Consider the following 18,394-nt stretch of genomic DNA (forward strand, 5'->3'; position numbering starts at 1 on the left):
TAAGCTTGATGATGACCAAATGGGGCCAGCACCATTTTTCTTACCGTTCTTTACTGTATAAAAAAATAAACATCATGTAAAATTTACCATTACACCATCTTAAAGGGTCCGGCCTAGTGGCGTTAAGTGTTTGTGTGTGCTGTTGTGTGACCATCACCACCATGTAGTTCCAGAACTTTCTTATCACCCAAACTGAAACTCCATACCCACTTCCAGTGCTATTTTCAAGATGTTATGGAGGCAGAGACGCTGCCTGGGCAGCACAGAGCACACACAGAGGTTTTCCGTGTAGGGAACAAAATCCCTGGATGCGGTGGAGAGAACAGACCAAGGAGCAGAAAACGGTGGCAGAAAATTGTATGTCGATGACAGGAGTGGACACAGAGAGGGACCAGGGGAGAAGCAAAGGAAGAGGGGGGTTGAGGAACAGAGGAGAGGTTCCAGAAGCCAAACTTAAAAAAAAAAGCACCCTGGGTCTGGCTGGCAGCTGCAGAACATTGTTATATTTGAGTGGAGCTGGAGGCTCTACAGATTAGCGAGAGCTGTTCCAGTTCCAGTTTATAGCTTAGTTTGAGTCAGACTCCCTGGTTTCCTGGATGCCCAGTCCTTGGTGGGATCCAGAAGCTCCATCATTCATTCCGTGGAGGTCTGCTGAGCATGTTCTGAGTACAGGAGACCCAGCTCTGAACAGGTCAGACCTCCCTCCGCTCCCCACACCTTCCCCCATCCAGTTCATCTTCTGCAGGCGGACCTGACTGAGAAGAAAGGAGGGAACAGGTACACACCGTGCTGTCAGATAAACCTGCAGCCAGGTATCACCGGAGAGGTGGGGAAGCCTGGAGGGAGCTGATGAGCAGGGGCTGTATGGGGATTGACTGGCATGCTTGGGAGCGGCTGGGAGGCACAGCTTTGACTGGCAGGAGGGGCTGGTCAGGCGAAGAGTGGTCCTGGCAGAAGGGAAGAGGAGCAATCACTGTGAAAGTTCTGGTGGGGACGCGCTTGGGACTGTGTAGGTAAAGCGGGTGGTTGGCTCGGCCGGTGGGTGAATAGGGAGGAAGGGGAGCCCAGGAGGACTGGAGGATGTCAAGCCCTGAGAGTTCCAAGTGGGAAGGGGATTTGTTGGGGTGGTTCCCTGGGGAGATGTAACCTGATGGGTGGAACCCCATCCCTCTGGCTGCTGGGTGGGGAGCAGAGTGGAGAGGGCAGGCATGGACGTGGCATCAAAGAATATGTTGAGTCCCATCAGGGTCCACCAGCCACCCTTCAGTTGGCCTTTGATCACTCTGACTGCTTCGTGGAGAGTCTCGGGCTCTCTTCAGCGCCCCCTTATTGCTTGCTGTGTCACAAATGCCCCCAAATGTTGTAGTTTAAAACAAGGTTTGACTGGGGCTGGGCGGTCAGCTCCAAGATGGCGCCTCACACAGCCTTGACTGGAGCCTCAGCTCCTTGCCGTGTGGGTGTCTCCCTAGAGCAGCTGGCTTTGCCCAGAGTCAGTGACCCAAGAAAGAACCAGTGGGGAGCCTCAGTGCCTCAAATGACCTGGTCTCAGAATCCATGCGTGGTCACTTCTGCCCTGTTCTCTTCACGGGACGCGAATCCCTAAGTCTGGCCCACACTCAAGGGCTCTGCCTCTTCAGGGGGAGGCATGTCAGAGCATCCATGGATATGTTTTTAAACCACCACGCTCGCTGATCTCCATCTTTAATAGAGAGAGAATAGGTCTTGGGTCCCGAGCCTTCATTGGGCATTTTATTTGGCTAAAATTGAATAGCATTGCATCGTTTTCACAGTATGTATTTTTAGGGTTATTTTCCACTTATGTTGCTTAATACTGATTTTCCTTTTAGGGTAGTCATGTACATTATAAATATATTTAAGCTTAAAAAAATGAGTTGACTTAACGGAGATTATGAAGTAAGAAACACTAAGTAGATTTCAGAGGAAGGACAGAGAGAGTGAAAATGCCATAAAGTAGGAGGTGGAACGTGGTGGCCACGGCTGGGGCCTGCTGGCAGCAGAGTAGCTGAGAGTTCAGGCTCTGGGTTTGACCCCTGGCTCAGCCTCCTGCAGCTCTGTGACTGCGGGTGGTAATCTAGCCCCTTTGGACCTGTTTCCCTGTTGATAAAGTTAGTGAGCCACCTGCTGCCTGGGCGTTGTGGGGTATCCAGGGAAGGGCTCGGCACAGGGCCGGGTAGGGAGTAAGGGCCCATGAGTGTCCACTGCTATGATGGCAGCCTCTCCACACAGTCTTCAGGCTCTTTGAGATGCTCCTGGAGTGTGTGTTGTGTGTGTGTGTGTGTGTGTGTGTGTGTGTGTGTGTGTGTGTGTGTGTAGCTGGAGAACTGAGGAGATACCCACCCCCTCTGTTCACTCAGAGCAGTGGTAGCACCTGTTGGTGAGGGGGGGAGGCTCCTTTGGGGGGCTCTTCATCTGGTCAGAACACTGAGATTGCCCATAAGAGATCAGTGGCCTGAGTAGCGGCCGTCCTCCTCACCCACTTGCCTGCCCAGCCGTCCTCCGTGCGTGCATCTTCTCTGTCCTTTCATCCATCCCATGCGTGTATGCGTCTGGCCTGCCTGCCTGCCATCCGTCCTTCCACCTACCCATCCATCCACCGATTTCCTTTGCACTGTCCACACGCGTGTCCATCGCCCATCTGTCTGCCATGCACCTGCCTGTCCTCCCCCGTCCCTTCATAGTTCTGTCTTGCCTGGCTCCTCGTGGCATCTACCTGTCCATGTATCTTGTTTTCCTTCGGGCGTCCACCCACCAGTCCATCCATCCATTCCTCCTTCCTTTTGTCCTTCCGTGCATCCACCTGTCCATCCATCAGTGCATTGGTCCATCCATCCATTTAACAGGCATCTGATTTTGTACTGCTGCTGCTGCTTCTAAGTCGCTTCAGTCGTGTCCAACTCTGTGCGACCCCATAGACGGCAGCCCACCAGGCTCCCCCGTCCCTGGGATTCTCCAGGCAAGAACACTGGAGTGGGTTGCCACTTCCTTCTCCAATGCATGAAAGTGAAAAGTGAAAGTGAAGTCGCTCAGTCGGGTCCGACTCTTCGCAACCCCATGGACTGCAGCCCACCAGGCTCCTCCGTCCGTGAGATTTTCCAGGCACGAGTACTGGAGTGGGGTGCCATTGCCTTCTCTGGATTTTGTACTGAGGATGTAGCAATGAACAAAAGAGCCCCTGCCATCAGAGCATTCCTGTCCAGTCAGGGAGGCCTGTACATTGTGAAGGATGAGAAGAAATGGTGGGTTATGCTCTAATGGTGTAGTGAGCACCTGCTGTATGCATGCAGCCTCATGATCAGTGAAGGCAAATGCATGAGGCCCTCATAGTGGGTGTGTGTCCACAGGACAGAAGTGTCAAAAGGGGATGTGATCAGCTCTACCTTGCAAGGGAGGGAATACTTGAAGGGCTCCTGTGGGATGTGCAGGAGGTGGCTGGAAAGGGTGATTGAGGTGGCAGGAACCACACAGGCAAGTTTGGGGATGTTTGCATGACTGAGGAGCCTCTGGACGGCATCCTGTCCTGGAGGAGAACTTGCAGGTTGGGGCCAGAGTCGGGGATTGTTGGGCCAATTTGAAGGAAACTCTGGGAGTCGCAGAGGATAAGCGTAGGCAGAGAACGTAGCAGGGAGGTTATTTCAGGCCAGTCAGGACTCCGTATACATGCTGGCTCCGTGAGGAGCCCTGGGAGAAGGGAACTCATTCACTAATTCACTCAGCGTGTCCTGCATGCTGGCCGTGTGTGGGCACAGGGGGTGCAGCAGGAAACAAGACAGGCCAGGTCCTGCCTCACCATCTGATCGGAGGCCTTAAACGTTAAGCATAAATCGATGCCACAGGATGCCCTGCCAGTAGTGAGAAGAGTGTAGTAGAGAAGACACTGGGGTGGGGTGGCGGTGGGGAGCACTGCCTGGGATGAACAGGCTGGCCTCTCCCAGGATGGAGGGCAGGCATGCCACGGGGCATGGGGGGAGAACAGCTTCCAGACAGAGGGGCAGCTCACAGAGGCCCTGCGGTGGGTGCAGCTGGCCTGCTGGGGCAGATGTGTGATCCAGTCTCTACGGACCCTAGCACTCAGCTTGTGAGGAGTGAATGGACTGTAGGCATGATGTCGGAGATCAGAGATGGAGAGGCCTGTACAGAGGGTTTGTGTTTTTTTTACTGTGGGTGCTGGGGAGCCTCTGAAGGTGGGTGAGCAGGGGAGGTTCCTGAGCATCGTTCTTGGGCAGCAACATGCAGGATGGCCAGGATGGGGAGGGCGAAGCTCTTGGGCCAAAAGCTTCTGGGGGTGCTGAGTCATGCAGTTAATGCCAAGGCTTTAAGATCACCTGAGCCTGGGACCCAGTCCTCCCCTGCCGCAAACCAGCGCTGTGACCCAGGCGAGGTACTTCTGCCTCTGAGCCTCCGTGTCCTCACGTTCAGAACAGGCCTAACCACGGCGCCTGTGTCTGGGGTTGTCATGGAGATGCCAGATGTCCGGAGTGAGCAGCCCCTCCCCTGACTGCGTAGGAACCTTGTGCCTGCTCAGTCGTGTCCAACTCTGCAACCCCATGGACTGTAACCCACCAGGCTCCTCTGTCCTTGGGGTCCTCTGGGCAAGAATACTGGGGCGGGTTGCCATTTCTTCCTCCAGGGGATCTTTTTGACCCAGGGATCAAACCTACGTCTCGTGCATTGCAGGTGGATTCTTCACCACTGAGCCACCTGAGTAGAAACCTTGCTCACACTGATTCTGGCAGCTTCCCAGGCCGGCGAGAACCGCATGTGTCGTGGATGGATGCAGTCTGGCAGGAGGGCAGCTCTATCGTTTCTGATGAAAAGAAGATGCAGAGACGTGTCTCAGTGTACCATGCTGCAAAGGGGCCTGGGGCCTCCCGCCCTCCCTGGGGAGAGAACACACCCAAGTTACAAGGCCCCCAGCCCCGCAGTCTGTTCCGAGCTGTGCAGGGCCTGGGCGTCCGACAAGCCAAACAACTGTTTTTGAGTCACTGCAGTATGGCAGCCAAATGGAACTGCTTCCATGGTCGGCTCTGGCGGGAGGGGTGGAGGGACACCACCTCCTCCTCGAAGGGGAGGCTACTTGGCTGGAGTCAGGAGCACAGCTTGCAGAGTTGGGGTGGGGGGCCTCTGTGGACCTGGGCTGAGGTCTGCCCCAGGCCGACAGGGTGCCCACTTCGGGGCTGCCACGCTGGCTCTGGGTCGGCAGGGGTGGAGGGAGACGGGCGGCTGCATGGAGGGGTGTCTCTCCCTGCAGGCATCGGCAGGCTGGAGCCAGCTGCTCTGGCCTTGGCAGGGCGAACACAGAGCAAGTCAGCACAGCCTCCGCAGTGCCAAGGCCGGGAGCAGGCTTGCGGCTCCCGTTCCGCTTCTGTGGGCGGGGCCTTTGTGCCCACCTGGCTTCCCCCCGGGGCCTGGCCCTCCTGCACCCCCCCCATTCTCTGACAGTGATGGCTAATTAGAGCTGATGTCCTCTGGGGGCACTTTCTATGTGCCAGGCACTGTGCAAAATGTTTTCATGTATACTAAGTTGCTTAACACTCGCAAAATACTGTTCGCATTTTATGGAGAAGGTGATGGAGGCACAGAGGAGTTAAGTAAATTACCAAAGGTCCCACAGCCAGCAAGTAGTAGATAGAGCTGATTCCAGAATCCATGCTTTTAGCTTCTTCACGAGATCACCTCCTACAGCCAATGTTGACAGTGCCAGCTGCAGCCCCTAGCCCCCGGTGTGCAAGAGGCAACCTTTCCCTTAAATTAAAGTGAATCCAAGTATAATAGTCTCAGCCCTTTCCTCTTGGTCACAAGCTGGCTGCCACAGCTCCAAGCATCGCATTCTTACAGGAGGATAGCATCCAAAAGCAGAATGGGAAGGGATGGGGTCTCCTTTGCCATTTTCTCTTTGGGGCAAGGGTGTTTTCCAGAAGACCTTAGCAAATTTGGGTCCATCTGTCCAAGTTGGGTCACATGCCCATCTGTAATTGCAAGGTGCTGGGAATACAAGTATCTGACCTTTCCAGACTTCACGCGCGGCAGGCTCTGCCATCAGAAAAAGAAGCAGATAGGAATGGCTGGTGGGGAGCAGCCCAATTGGCCTGATCTTCAAGCAGGGGTTGCCACCTCCATTTTACAGATGAGGAATGAGGCTCAGTGGCAGGAGCCTGGCCTGGGTCTGTGGACCCCGTGCTGGCATCGAGCATCTGGGCGGGGTGCTTCCTCCGCGTTCGTTTCAGAACTGCACCTCGAGCTGGGGGTCAGCCTCTGGAAGGCTGCAACAGGGCGTGTTTGTCTTTTGGGCGTCCTTGTGTGACTCAGGAATGAACATCTAGAAGGTTCTAAATCACCCTGTACTGTACTGGAAGAGCTCGTGTTACCCACACTCCTCTCTGTTTGCAAATGCCACAAACCCAATTCCAAAAGTGTGTTTGTGGACTCCTGTAACCAGTGACGGTGCAGCTGAGCCCAGGCACCCTTGGATCCAGATGCATCAGTCCTTCCGCCGGTCTCCATCCTCAGCTTTGCTTTCCCCTGTGTGGAATGCATCCTTGGGCATGTTCTCCTCACGGGTCAGAGATGGCTAAGGTCAGTTCTAGGCTAGCATCTAGTGATTCCAAAGAGGGCACGGAGAGGAATTCCTGGGAAATGTGCCAAGGAAGATTCTGACCGGCCCACCCTTGTAGAGGGGAAAGGAGTCTGTTGGTGGACGGGGTCACTGGGTCAGGGAGGGACAGATGCTGGTTAGATACAGTGAAAAAGTTGCTTACTCCAGATGAGTGAGTGATGGAAAGGTGAAGGATAGATAGATGGACAGATGAATGGAGGCATGAATGTGCTGATGGTTAAACAGGTGCTTAGATGGACAGATAGATGGACCAATAGCTGGATGTGTGGTTGGAATGGGAGACAGCTGGCTGACTGTAGCTCCCCCTCCTTCCCTAGAAGCTCCCTGGGCAGAGGTGCCTGTGTGAGTGATAATGCAGGCTCCACTGGGTCTTCCACTGAGGCAGCTAACTGCTTAGCCCCCAAAGCCCGTCTAAACCTTCAGTTTCATTTTTGTAGCAAGGTCATTTCTGCTCCTTCCCCCAGGAGTGTCTTTAATAACACTTACTCTTCCCACAGCACAAAATGATGCCTTAGAAAACTTGAAAGATTTAGAACAACTTGCAAAAGCACATGGGGAGTCGTCATGGTCCTGGCCTGCGGACCCCTTGACTCTGCCAGCTGGTGGGTGTCCGTCTGTGGCTCTTCTCTGACAGCTGCAGGTGCCGGTGCTTGGCAGCCCCTGTGCTTTGGTTTAGGGAGCGCCAGCCTCATGGGGCCTGGTCCCAGCCATACTTGCTTCCTCCCAGTGGGGAGATGAACGGTGGTGACCTTTTTGGCAGGCAAACCAGAACCAAGGTGTGGGCTGTTCCTACCTCTCTTTGGAGGTGTGTCTGTTGCTACAAGGCCGCAGGGAGGCGGGCGCTTTCACGGCTGCTCCCCTGGGAGCTGCCTTCTCAACTCAGAGGAACGTGCACATCGCAGGAGGCCACGAGCTGCCTGCCTCCTTGGGGACACACTCTGAATGGCCAGCCCTCACCTGAACGTGAATGTTCTGCCCATTTTCATACCAGCCTGTTCCCCTCAGGCAGGCAGTTCAGACCACCCTGTCAGACACCCTCAGAGGGGCAGGCAGACGGGGTCTCAGGCGCTGGATGGGCTATGAGTGTCCAGAGCAAAGAGGCACAGGGTTGCTCCCTGGTGCTGCTTAGGGTGTGGGCTTGGGAGCAGAGTACACGGGTCCTCAGTTGGGTGCTGCCACTCAGGCCCTCACAAGGTCTGGCTGTGTTCCTGTGTGAGGCGCAAGGCAGGGAGAAGGCGGCCCTCTCCCCATGTCCTGGGTTTTCCTTCTTAGGCCCCACAGAAACAGCAGCGCCCTGCTCTCAGGTACCTGCCCTTCTGCCCAGAATATCTGCTGCTTTTCATCAAACATGCTAGTGTCACCTCCTCCAGGAGGCCTCCATGACTACTCCAGTTGAAGAAAGCTTCTGTATACCCTGGTTGCCTCTCCTGGATATCAGCCCTGTGTCTGTGTCCTTTCTGATGTGGATGGACGTATGAGTGACTCTGGGTTCCAGTGTGTGACGGGCTTGAGCAGGACTCCCACGGCTGGGCTTCTGGGCATGTGGCCGTGGGTCAGAGCGGGTGGTGGGCAGGCAGAGGCAGGGGGCGTGCCTCTGGTCCCAGGGCTCTCTTGAGAGCTGATGCCTGGCCTTGTCCTCATTAGTGCAACGCATGGGGAAATAGCGTACCAGCCTTCTCGCCCCAAGAATCCGAGTAGTCACCTCCCTCCCTTGCAAAGCTGCTTGCAAAGATGAGGCGTCTGCCAAGCCACATTTATCAGCCAATCATTAATTCATTTCCTCATTTTTTATTAATCACTGCCACCAGCCAGAGCTTCAGATGGGGATGAAAAGCACTGGGGAGGCACCAGGTTGGCAGAATTGCCACCCCAACCAAGGGAACGGGGAGCTGGAGCCCGGCTGGGGCCCTCCAGTGGGGACTGCTCCACCTTTGGGGGCATTTAGAACAGCTCCAGGGGCCCTGCTTGTCTCCTTTCATCAGGGGGAACTGCTCTGACAGCCTGTGCACACACGTCTGTATGTTTGCATGTTTGTATTGCTGCGTGCATGTGTGTGGGTTGACGGTGTAGTGTGTTATGTGGTGCATCTGGGAGACATGGGTGTGTGATGTGGGTACACACAGAGCCTGTGTGCATAGTGTGTGTTCTTATGTGTGTGGTATGTGAGGGGGTGTGGGTGTGTGACGTGTGTACACACAGAGCCTGTGTGCTTGTGTGTGTGGTATGTGGGGGCTGTGGGTGTGTGATATGTGTACACACAGAGCCTGTGTGCATAGTGTGTGGTATGTGGGGGGGTGTGGGTATGTGACGTGTGTACACACAGAGCCTGTGTGCATAGTGTGTGTGCTTGCATGTGTGGCATGTGGGGGCTGTGGGTATGTGACATGTGTACACACAGAGCCTGTGTGCATAGTGTGTGTGCTTGTGGGTGTGGTACGTGGGGGGTGTGGGTGTGTGATGTGTGTACACACAGAGCCTGTGTGCATAGTGTGGGGGCTGTGGGTGTGTGATCTGTGTACACACAGAGCCTGGGTGCATAGTGTGTGTGCTTGCATGTGTGGTATGTGGGGGATGTGGGTGTGTGACATGTGTACACACAGAGCCTGGGTGCATAGTGTGTGTTCTTGTGTGTCATGTGGGGGCTGTGGGTGTGTGATATGTACGCACAGAGCCTGTATGCGTAGTGTGTGTTCTTGTGGGTGTGTCTGTGCATGTGGTGTGCACAGTGTGCATGGGTGGAGGCAGGGGGAACACACAGACTGACAAGGAGTTTCTCTGGATGATTAATGGCCTTTGGAAGGAGGCGCTGCGTCCATCAGACACTCCTGGCAGGTTCTGAGCTCGGCTCCCTGCCTGCCTCCTGGCTGAACCAGCCCAGGTGAGGCTGTGTTCCCAGCCGGTGGCCCAGGGCTGGTGGGCCAGGTCCCTGAGGGAACAGAGCCCCCTCCAGGGCTGCTTGCTTTCAGCTTGGCCTGCCCCAGGTCCTTTCTGCCCTTGCCCCCCCGCCTCCCCACCGTGTGCAGTGTGGACCACCCGGTCAGCAACGCGGAATGCTGCTTTGACCCCCACCCCTAGGGCACCCACCCCCCAGGGACTGTTGTTCAGCAGGATCAGACCAGGGCCCAGGAACCTGCATTTTTAACAAGTGTCACGGGGGTCTGATTCTGGAGGGCTGCAGACCACACTTTGAAGAACCCACTAGTGCTACAAGGGAAGGTGCCCTCCCCCTTCTGTATTTGTCCCTCGTGCATCCATTCTGCCTCCCTTTCGTTGGCTGTGTGACCCTAGGCAAGTCACTTTACCTCTCTAGGCCACTTCCTCACTTTTTAATAATAATCCTGCCTCTCACTCATCTGGGAATCTTTCTGGGCCTCAGCTTCTTCATCTGTGTCATGTGGGTATACTAGCCCGAGCCTCCTTGGGTTCTCAGGTTCTTGGGAGGAGTGAATGAGTCATTCCCGTGGGCATCTAAGTGGCTGTCACTGCTGTTCCATGCCCTGGAGCTAGGGTGTGTGGTTAGGGCCATGTGGCGCACAGTGGGTTTTCAGGGAAGTGAATATCTTTCTAAATCCTAGTAATAGCATCTGAGCTTACTGAGCTTCCTACCACCTGTGGCTTGCGACCTCCTTACCCCCATTTTACAGACAAGAAAACTGAGGCTCAGAGAAATCACGTGACTCACCTGAGGTGAGACGGCCCAGGAGGGCTTGATCCCCAGACCCTTGGGATCTTATTTCTGCCCTTGGCCTTCAGGTTGGGGAGGTGGGTGAGGTTGAGGCTCCAAAGTCATTAACCCCCTCCCTTCCCCCAGCAACCCTGGGAACGCCGGCCGAGGGCACAGCGGGGCGGGCGGGGCTGGAGGGGTTGGGAGGCGATGGAGCCACAGCCGCCAGCAAATCCAGCCCAGCTGGGGGATTAGACCGCATCTGGCTTGGTTTACACCAGAGAAACAAAGGCGGCTGCCGGCGCCTTTATCTAGTAGGGAGGGTTGGGCGGGGGGAGCTGCCCTCAGCCCTGTGGGGGACCTGGGTGGAAGGGAGGAGCGGAATCTGGGCCCTGATCCCGACACTAGCTCCCCTACCTGCCCTGTGACCCACAGGGAGGTGACCTCACTTCTCTGGATGAAGGACAGAGTGTTTCTGGGGTGAAGTAGAGGGGCCAGGCTGTGGGGTAGGAGGGCAGGGAGTCCTCGGAGCCCCAGTTCCCTGCAGCTGCCCTTCCCAGGCAGCCTGCCCAGCCTGGAGTGGGGGTCCCCACCCTAGGGGCACGTGGAATGTGAGCACTTCCCCCTCAGGCTGTGGCCCCAAACTTAGCACTAGGTCTCCCCTTTCAGTCATAGAAGGGAAACAGCCAATAAAACAGAAAATCAGAGCGAGCCCGGAACTGCACCCCTCCTCCAGCAGCATGGAAGTGTTGGCTTGGGGGGGTGTGCTGGTTATTTATGCCTCCCTGACCCCAAGGGGGTTCTGGCCCCCGGAGGGGTGGGTTCTTAGCTCTCCCCCCACCGACAGCTCGCGGGTGTGGAGGTGTTCTGACGCCTCCCCGTCACCTTAGGGGCGGGGGCTTGAGCTCCCCCTCACCGCCTCAGGGGTGGTGTGGGCCTGGCTTCTCCCCAACGGCCCCAGGGCTGGGGGTGGGGGGTGCACCGCCTGCCCACCCCGGGAAGCAGGAGGGCGCGGGTGCCAGGCTGGCGGAGGTGGCCGGTGGGTGCGCGGCTCGCCGGAGCCAGGAGCTGACCTTATTAGCCGGGGGCAGCTGTTCGTGAAGCACATCTGGCAGCGGGCTGCGGCTGTATCCCGCGGACTGCCCCCGCCCCCCAGCCTGGCGTTACCTTCCAGGAATGCTGGCAGCGCCTCTCCATCTGGAGCGCGTTTCTGGGGCAGCCGGCGCCCCCTCCGGCGCCGGGCCCGGGGCTGGGGGTGGGCGCCGCCCGCCCGGATTTCCTGGCTCCTCCCTCCTCCGCTGCCGGTGTGGCTCCCAGGGTAGGCCTGCCACTGGGCCCGAGGCAGAAGGGGCAGCGGATGTGATGTGGCTTTCTTCCTGGGAGGAGTGCGAGGCCTAAGGACCAGCTGCTCGGCCCCCACTTGCCGAGAGGGGAAACTGAGGTCTGGAGGAGTCCGAGGCCTCCTGTGGGGCCCTGTGGCTTCCGTGTGGTGCTGATTTTGGTGTTAACCTGACACCATACAGGTGTGATAGGTTCATTATCAACCCGCTGTGTGACCGTCCTGGCCCGGTGTTCACCTCTGGCTGGCTGGCTGGGTAGAAGCTCCAGGGCCTGGGACCCGGCTGGGGGGACAGTAACCACTGAAAGGCAAAGCAGGCAGCCCAAGGCTATGGCTGCGGGCAGACAGAGCCGTGTAATGCCTCTCTGGTTCCTCGCCCAGCCTCATCATTTTCAAGCTGTGTGATCTGGGTGTGGGACTTCACCTCTCTGTGCCTCAGCCTTGGCTGTAGAATGGGCTGGTAGTGGTGCCTCACACAGGAATGTGACACTGTAGGTGACAGATAGCCTGAGAACAGTGCTGGGCGGGATGGAGCTGAGGGCTTCCATGAGCAGGGCCGGGGGAGATGCTGTGAAACACACACAGTCAGATGTACAAAAGAGAGCAGCAGGTATGTGTGTCTGAATCCAGAGGAAAGGTGGGTGGGCAGCTTGTAGCCAGTGTGAAGGCTGGGAATGCCCACTCTTGGGTGCATCTCTTGAACTCTGTGGCCAGGCAGTGGGAGCCCTTGAAGGTTCATGAGCAGGAGAGTGAGCTGGGCCCTGCAGCAGCAGTCCCCTCTCCACTTCGGGTGGAGCGTCCCTCTGCTTCACACTGACTTTCTGGCGCCTACCAGGTACCCCAGGACCTCTGCCCAGCTGCCCCTGCCAGCGCCTCCCCAGCCCCACACCCTTCTCCTCCTGCAAGGCCTCCTGTGCATCTCGTGTACTCTGATTGTGTTTGTCACCTCAGCCTCACACCAGGGGTCTCCAGTGTAAAACTAGACGCTCGTGGATGGGGTGAGGGGGACTTCTGCAAAGACTGGTGGACAGGGGCCATAGGCCGAGGGCCTAGCATGGACAGAGGCTTGGAGAAGCGGTGAGCTTGAGTAGCTGCCTACTCTGGGGGCCTGTCCCATTGACTGGAATCCCGAGAGGGGAGTCCAGATTTGAAGTTGACAACGGGCTCCACCCTTCAGGGTTTGCCTTATCCTGGAAGTCATGGGGAGCCAATGAAGGTGGCTGAGTGAAGCTCCTTGGGGCAGGATGAGCTTGTCTGCTGCACTGACCCCCAGCGTCTTGAGTGGGCAAGATACATCCTAGGACCCCCTAGTCACTGCTCAAGTGAATGAAGAAGGGGTATCGGGGAGCAGAGGCAAGGGCTTGGCTGCAGACAGGGTGGTGGGTAGGAGTGGAAGGGGGAGCACTGGGGCCTGGGCTCCAGGCTGGGCCACCCAGCCAGCTGTGCTGTCAGACCCACGATGGGGGAGCCGCCGTGCGCATAGGGACCCCCAGGAGTGGCACCCTGCCAGGGACACTTTCTCTGCCCGAGTTCCCTGCAAGGCCCAGCAGGAAGAGCCTAGGGACCTGACCCTGGCCTGGTGCCATAGGGTACCTGGGGGGCCACCCCCAGCCCAGTCACCCGCCAGTCTGCCCTGACTCCCCCAGACACCAGAGCTCTCCCTCCAGCATCTGCTGCCTGCTTCCTCCCTCCCCCAGAGCCTGTTTGTTTTTCTTCCAGAACTATCGCCTCCCACGGAGGCAGTCATCCAAGGGAGGTGCTGTTCTGTCCCTCTGCCCTGCACAGCCCCGCCATGCCTCGCAGCCCTGGAGAGGATACTGTGGGAAGCTGGACCCCGGGCGGGCAGGCGGCATCCTCAGATGCCGGGATTTCGTCAGCCTTGGCTCCCAGTTCTGTCGGTGGAATCCCGGGCGCGCCTCCTGGAAGGGGGCTCTGGAAGGCCCTCTGCTTGTCTTGGCCCCTCTGCCTGCCCCCCTTCGCCCCTCCCCCCGCAGGGTTTGGGTGGAGATCCGGTGCGGGAGGGCTTGGCGGGAGGCGGGGGTAGGGCTCTGCCGGGTTCTCCAGGTGGCCCCCGACCCGGGCCTGTTTGGAGCAGTTGCTGCAGCCTGCTGGCGCCTGCTGCTCTCCCCCATGCTGGCTCCACCCCTTCTTCCCATTTGTTACTTTCTTTTAGTCAGTTCATCTCACCCCTGATGAAGACTTACTGTGTGCTGGCTGGCCAGACATACCGAAGTAGGGCCGTAGGAGGGAGCTGGGACCAGAGTGGGCTCCTGACAGACCACTGTTACTCTTGTGGAGAAGGGGGCGAGGTGTCTGATCTGCCTACATGAGGACAGATGAATATTGAGCGAGGTGTGAGCAGGGTGGGCATCAGTGCCCCCTGCCATTCTCCTGGGGATTTGGGTAGGGGTTTGGAGGGGGCGGGGAGAGGCAGGAGCTGGGAGAGCCATGAGGAGGCACGTGGATGCACGCACCCCTAGCTGAAAATTCCCACTGAGCCTCCCCTCTCCTGAAGCCTCTCAGCGGCTCCAGGCTCCTTCAGGGCCAGACGTCTTGCCCTTGAACTCGGTCTGCAGCTCTCCAGCGCACTGGGGCTGGGAGATCGGGTAGGGGTGTAGCTGGAAGGGCCCCTGCTGGGCCACTCTGTCCCCTGAACGCAGTTGGGGCATCACCAGGGTCTGTGATTTTTTTTTTAAGTTGTTTAGGTGCCTTAAAAAAATTGTTTTTTCTTAACTGAGTATAGTTGATGTACAACGTTGTGTTAATTTCTTTTGTATAGCAGAGTGACTCAGTTAATCATCTATATTCTTTTCCATGAGGGTTTACCACAGGATACTGAGTATAGTTCCTTGTGCTGTTCAGCAGGGCTTTGTCCTTACTCCATTCTATGTGTAATAGTTTGCATCTGCTAACTCCGAGCTCCCTCTCCATCCCTCCCCCTCGGCAACCACAAACTTGCTCTGTCTGTGAATCTGTTTCTGTTTCATCGATGGGTTCATTTGGGTCGTATTTTAGTTTCCACATTGTTGTAGCCACGTGTTCTGGGAAACAAACTCACTCAGAAGGACAATGCAGATAGTGGAGTGCAGTTTATTACACCGGAGGGCCCAAGGCAGAGTCTCTTAGCCAAGGACCCCGACCAGCATTTGTGAAAATCTTTTATACCCCATGTGTACGTGTCTGAACCCACCACTCCAAATCCTTTGAGACTTGCATAAACCAAGGAAAATACAATCCCAATAACCCCATCATTCACGTGCTATGTGCTAAGTTAAACAATTAGCCAATAATCAATAATTGCTTACACTCCGATAGATGCAGAAAATTTATGGCCTGTCTGGAGGAAGGGGTGATTAGTGTATGTTTTCTCTTAGGCGATGAGTAACCTAGATATGATCTTCAAGGTTCCCCTGTCTGGAGGGGGTCTTATCCTTTTGTTGTTGTCTTCATAGGCACTAAACACAGAGTTCGGAGTCCATTGGAAGGGTGGCTGAGCATGATCAGCCTGAACGGGCCTAAGATGGAGTCCAGGCCCTGTGAATTCCTTCTTCAACATGTAGGTCACATCATGTGGAATTTGTTTTTCTGACTTCCTACACTGAGGATGATCATCTCTAGTTGCAAGACTTCATTCTTTATCATGGCCGAGTAATACTCCATTGTGTGTATATACCACATGTTCCTTATCCCCCATCTGTTGATGGACATTGAGGTTGTTTCTGCGTGTTAGCTAGTAAGAATAGTGCTGCACACCTGGAGCCGTGTGAAAGGCTGAAGTGTGGATTAAAGGGTAAACTGAATCGCAGGCACACTGACTCAAGAGGCCCCGCCCACCATGGGCCACTAACCTGAGACGTGCACCTGGGGATGGTCACCCTGGTGGGCGCACCTCCCAGACCCCATCACACCGCCTGGCAGCAGGAGGGTGAGATGCAGACCAGGGGACCACTCTGTGTCCGGAACACTGCTCTGGTCCAGATGTCCAGCTCCACCACAGTGCTGAGCGACCTGGATGGTCGATGAACCTTCCCTGGCTGCTGTTTTTTCCTGAAAGATGGATGCCAAAGGCGAACCTTTCATGAGGAAGTCTCCAGCTGGACATGTTCACCTCATGTGACACTTACACCAGTATTTGAATCATTATTTTATTTAAATAAGACCCCTTTTTCCTTAAGTAAATTTGTTTTAAAAGAATCACTTCAGTCACTCAGTCGTGTCCGACTCTTTGCGACCCCATGGACTGCAGCCTGCCAGGCTGCCCTGTCCATCACTAACTCCCGGAGTTTGCTCAAACTCATGTCCATCGAGTTGGTGATGCCATCTAGCCATCTCATCCTCTGTCATCCCCTTCTCCTCCTGCCTTCAATCTTCGTTTCCCAGCATCAGGGTCTTTTCATCAAAATTGTGGTAAGCAGCTGTGGCCCTGGCTGGATGCTAATGTTATTGTTGTTTTTGGAGAAGGAGCTTGCTGACTGTGATAAAAACTCCTTTTGGGCCCCTTTTGTTTGGATTGTTGAGATAAAGTTATATTCCTTAGTGTTTTAAGCAAGTTACCTTAAATTTGTTATGTATCTAATTCTTAAAATAGTCCTTACCCCACACGCCCATTGCCAGTTAGTTGCGAGTTTTTTATATGCATATATGCCAGAATTGGTACAGATTAGGGGCCTTTAATAGAAAGAAGTTTCCTCCTCTGGCTGGAGGGAGAAGGAGGGACTGGGGCCCTGCCTTGGCGTCAGCCTTGTGCAGGCTGGCAGTTCCAGTGATGGACCCTAGGTGGCGCCAGAACCCCAAAGTGCAGTATCCCTCTCCAGGAGTTCCTCACCAGGGATCCTGAGTGTGTGTGCGTGCGCACACCCATGTGCGTGGTGTGTGTGTGTGTGGGGGGGGGGGGTGGCACGTCTGTATATGTGAATGTGTGTATGTGAGTTTTGTCTCTTGATGTGCTCTCAGTAGTGGGTCAGGGTGTGTGTATATGTGGGCATGTGTGCCTTTGTGTATCTGTGTGTGTGTGTGTGTGTGTGGTTGTGAGTTTGAGGGAACCTGGACCACCCTCTCCACCGGCGGTCCACACCCTTGCTGGGAGCATGGTGGATGTGGGGTGCATGGACCCCCCTGCCCGAGGCCCCAGCTGCAGGGCCCCTGTCCGCCCCTGCCTGGCCCATCCTCAGGAGATGTGATTAGCAGATGTACAGGGCCAGGCCATGATTTATGTTCCCGGTCGCCTAATTATTCCCAGCCCTGAAGGAGGAGAAATAAAATGCTTTGCAGGGCTGGGAACCCGAAATCCCAGCGGGGGCTACCCCACCCCCACCCCTAAAGGCCCCAGACCTCTCGCAGCCTGGAGAGGAGGCTGTGGGGGGGCAGCCAAGGGTACTGTGCCTGGAAGTGATGAAAGGGGGGCTCTGTAGAGAGCAGACCTGGGTGGGGGACGTCTGTCATCTCTTCTGAGTGCTGAAGTGGGGATTCAGGCCCACAGTGGTGCGTCCCCTGCCCTTGGCCCCAGCAGCCTAGTAGAAGGGCCAGACTGTGTGCCCCGAGGCATCATCCCGGTGCTCTTAGAAGGAGGTTCCAGCCCTTGCCTTAGGGCCCAAGAGGTGCCTCCAGATCTGAGCCCCACTTCCTGTCTGACTTCATCTTGTAGCCACCCCCACATCCCCTGCACCGTGGCCTCCTCCCACTTCTCAGATGTGTAAGTTCGTTCTCCCGTGGCTTTGGTGTCCCCTCAGGGCTGCTGCCCCTTCACGCTGTCAGTGCAGCCTTCCTTGGCCACTGTCCTTTGGCATACATCTCTGAGCACAGGGACCCTTGGCATCACGTGGGCAGGGTCCACATCCCCTTGTCACGCTGTCCCCAGTGCCTGGACCTGCACTTGTGGATGGGGAGTGCTCAGTAAATATTTGTGGTTTGGTGGAGGACAGACAGATGGTAAGCCTGCAGCCTTGCCGAGAGGCCCAGGCTCAGGGCAGAGGATCTCAGGACTCAGAAGCTATGGGGCCCCGTGGGTGGCGGGGAGGAGTGGCCTTGGAGACTGCTCAGGGTCTGGAGAGGCCTCATCCTCGGAGGGGTGCTGGTCGCAGCTGGACACACAGGTCCTCTCTCCCTCCTCTGGGAGCCTGGCTCAAGCCCTTGGCCCCAGGGGGCTGTGTTTTGTCCCTAAGCCTCCAGCAGAGAATTTGCCGCTCCCAGAGGAGGTGCACCAGGACTGCGGAGCTCAGCTCTGACCTCCTGGGGTCCCTGGCCTTGAGCACCAGGGGCTCCCTGGTGGCTTTGGGCAGGCCGGTCACTCAGCCTCTGTGTGTCCCTTCACACCCCTGCGTAGGTTGGTACGTGGGCTGTCCCTGTCCTGGGGACCTGAAGAGGGGAGGTAGGGAGGGGCTGGTCTGTGATGGCTGCAGGAGATGGCTGATTCCTGCCTTTCTTTTCCGAGCAGTGTCAGAAACCCATAGTGTGATGAGCAGCCAGGCTGGACATGCACTCGAACTCGAGGGCCTTTCTGTAGAAGGGTCTGGAGTCCGTGCCGTGGTGGTGACTCTCATCTTTTGGCCATAGGAATCCCTGGGGGATAAATCAGCCAGTGGCATGTGGTTAGGGCCTGCTGCGGGCAGCCCTGGCCTTAGAAGGGCTTTCTTGGGGCCTTGCAGCCCTGCCTGTCTACCTGTGGGGCCAAGGACAGGCAGGCCTCTGGCTGTAGGGGTTGCAGGGGAACCTGGTGGGGAGGTGGGTCTGGGGCCTCAGGAGCATCACACCCCCTCGC

The 18,394-nt window shown here is 56.4% G+C and overlaps 1 protein-coding gene and 1 long non-coding RNA gene across 8 annotated transcripts in view; one reads left to right on the forward strand and one right to left on the reverse strand.

Moving 5' to 3' along the window:
* The window catches only part of GSE1 (Gse1 coiled-coil protein), a 394,967-nt gene that overhangs the window by 40,913 nt on the left and 335,660 nt on the right, over positions 1 to 18,394 (forward strand). The gene's annotated exons all lie outside the window — the stretch shown is intronic.
* Positions 1,779 to 11,685, reverse strand: LOC112442265 (uncharacterized). 2 transcript variants are annotated; one of them, XR_009491189.1, is made up of 2 exons: positions 11,466 to 11,685; positions 1,779 to 4,825 (listed from the first exon to the last, which is right to left on the reverse strand). It is a non-coding gene; the product is annotated as an uncharacterized lncRNA (long non-coding RNA). The 2 variants fall into 2 exon arrangements; XR_003030301.2 differs by having other exon boundaries at positions 11,372 to 11,685.

Source organism: Bos taurus, chromosome 18 (assembly GCF_002263795.3).
Source record: "Bos taurus isolate L1 Dominette 01449 registration number 42190680 breed Hereford chromosome 18, ARS-UCD2.0, whole genome shotgun sequence".
NCBI classification, from domain to species: Eukaryota; Metazoa; Chordata; class Mammalia; order Artiodactyla; family Bovidae; genus Bos; species Bos taurus.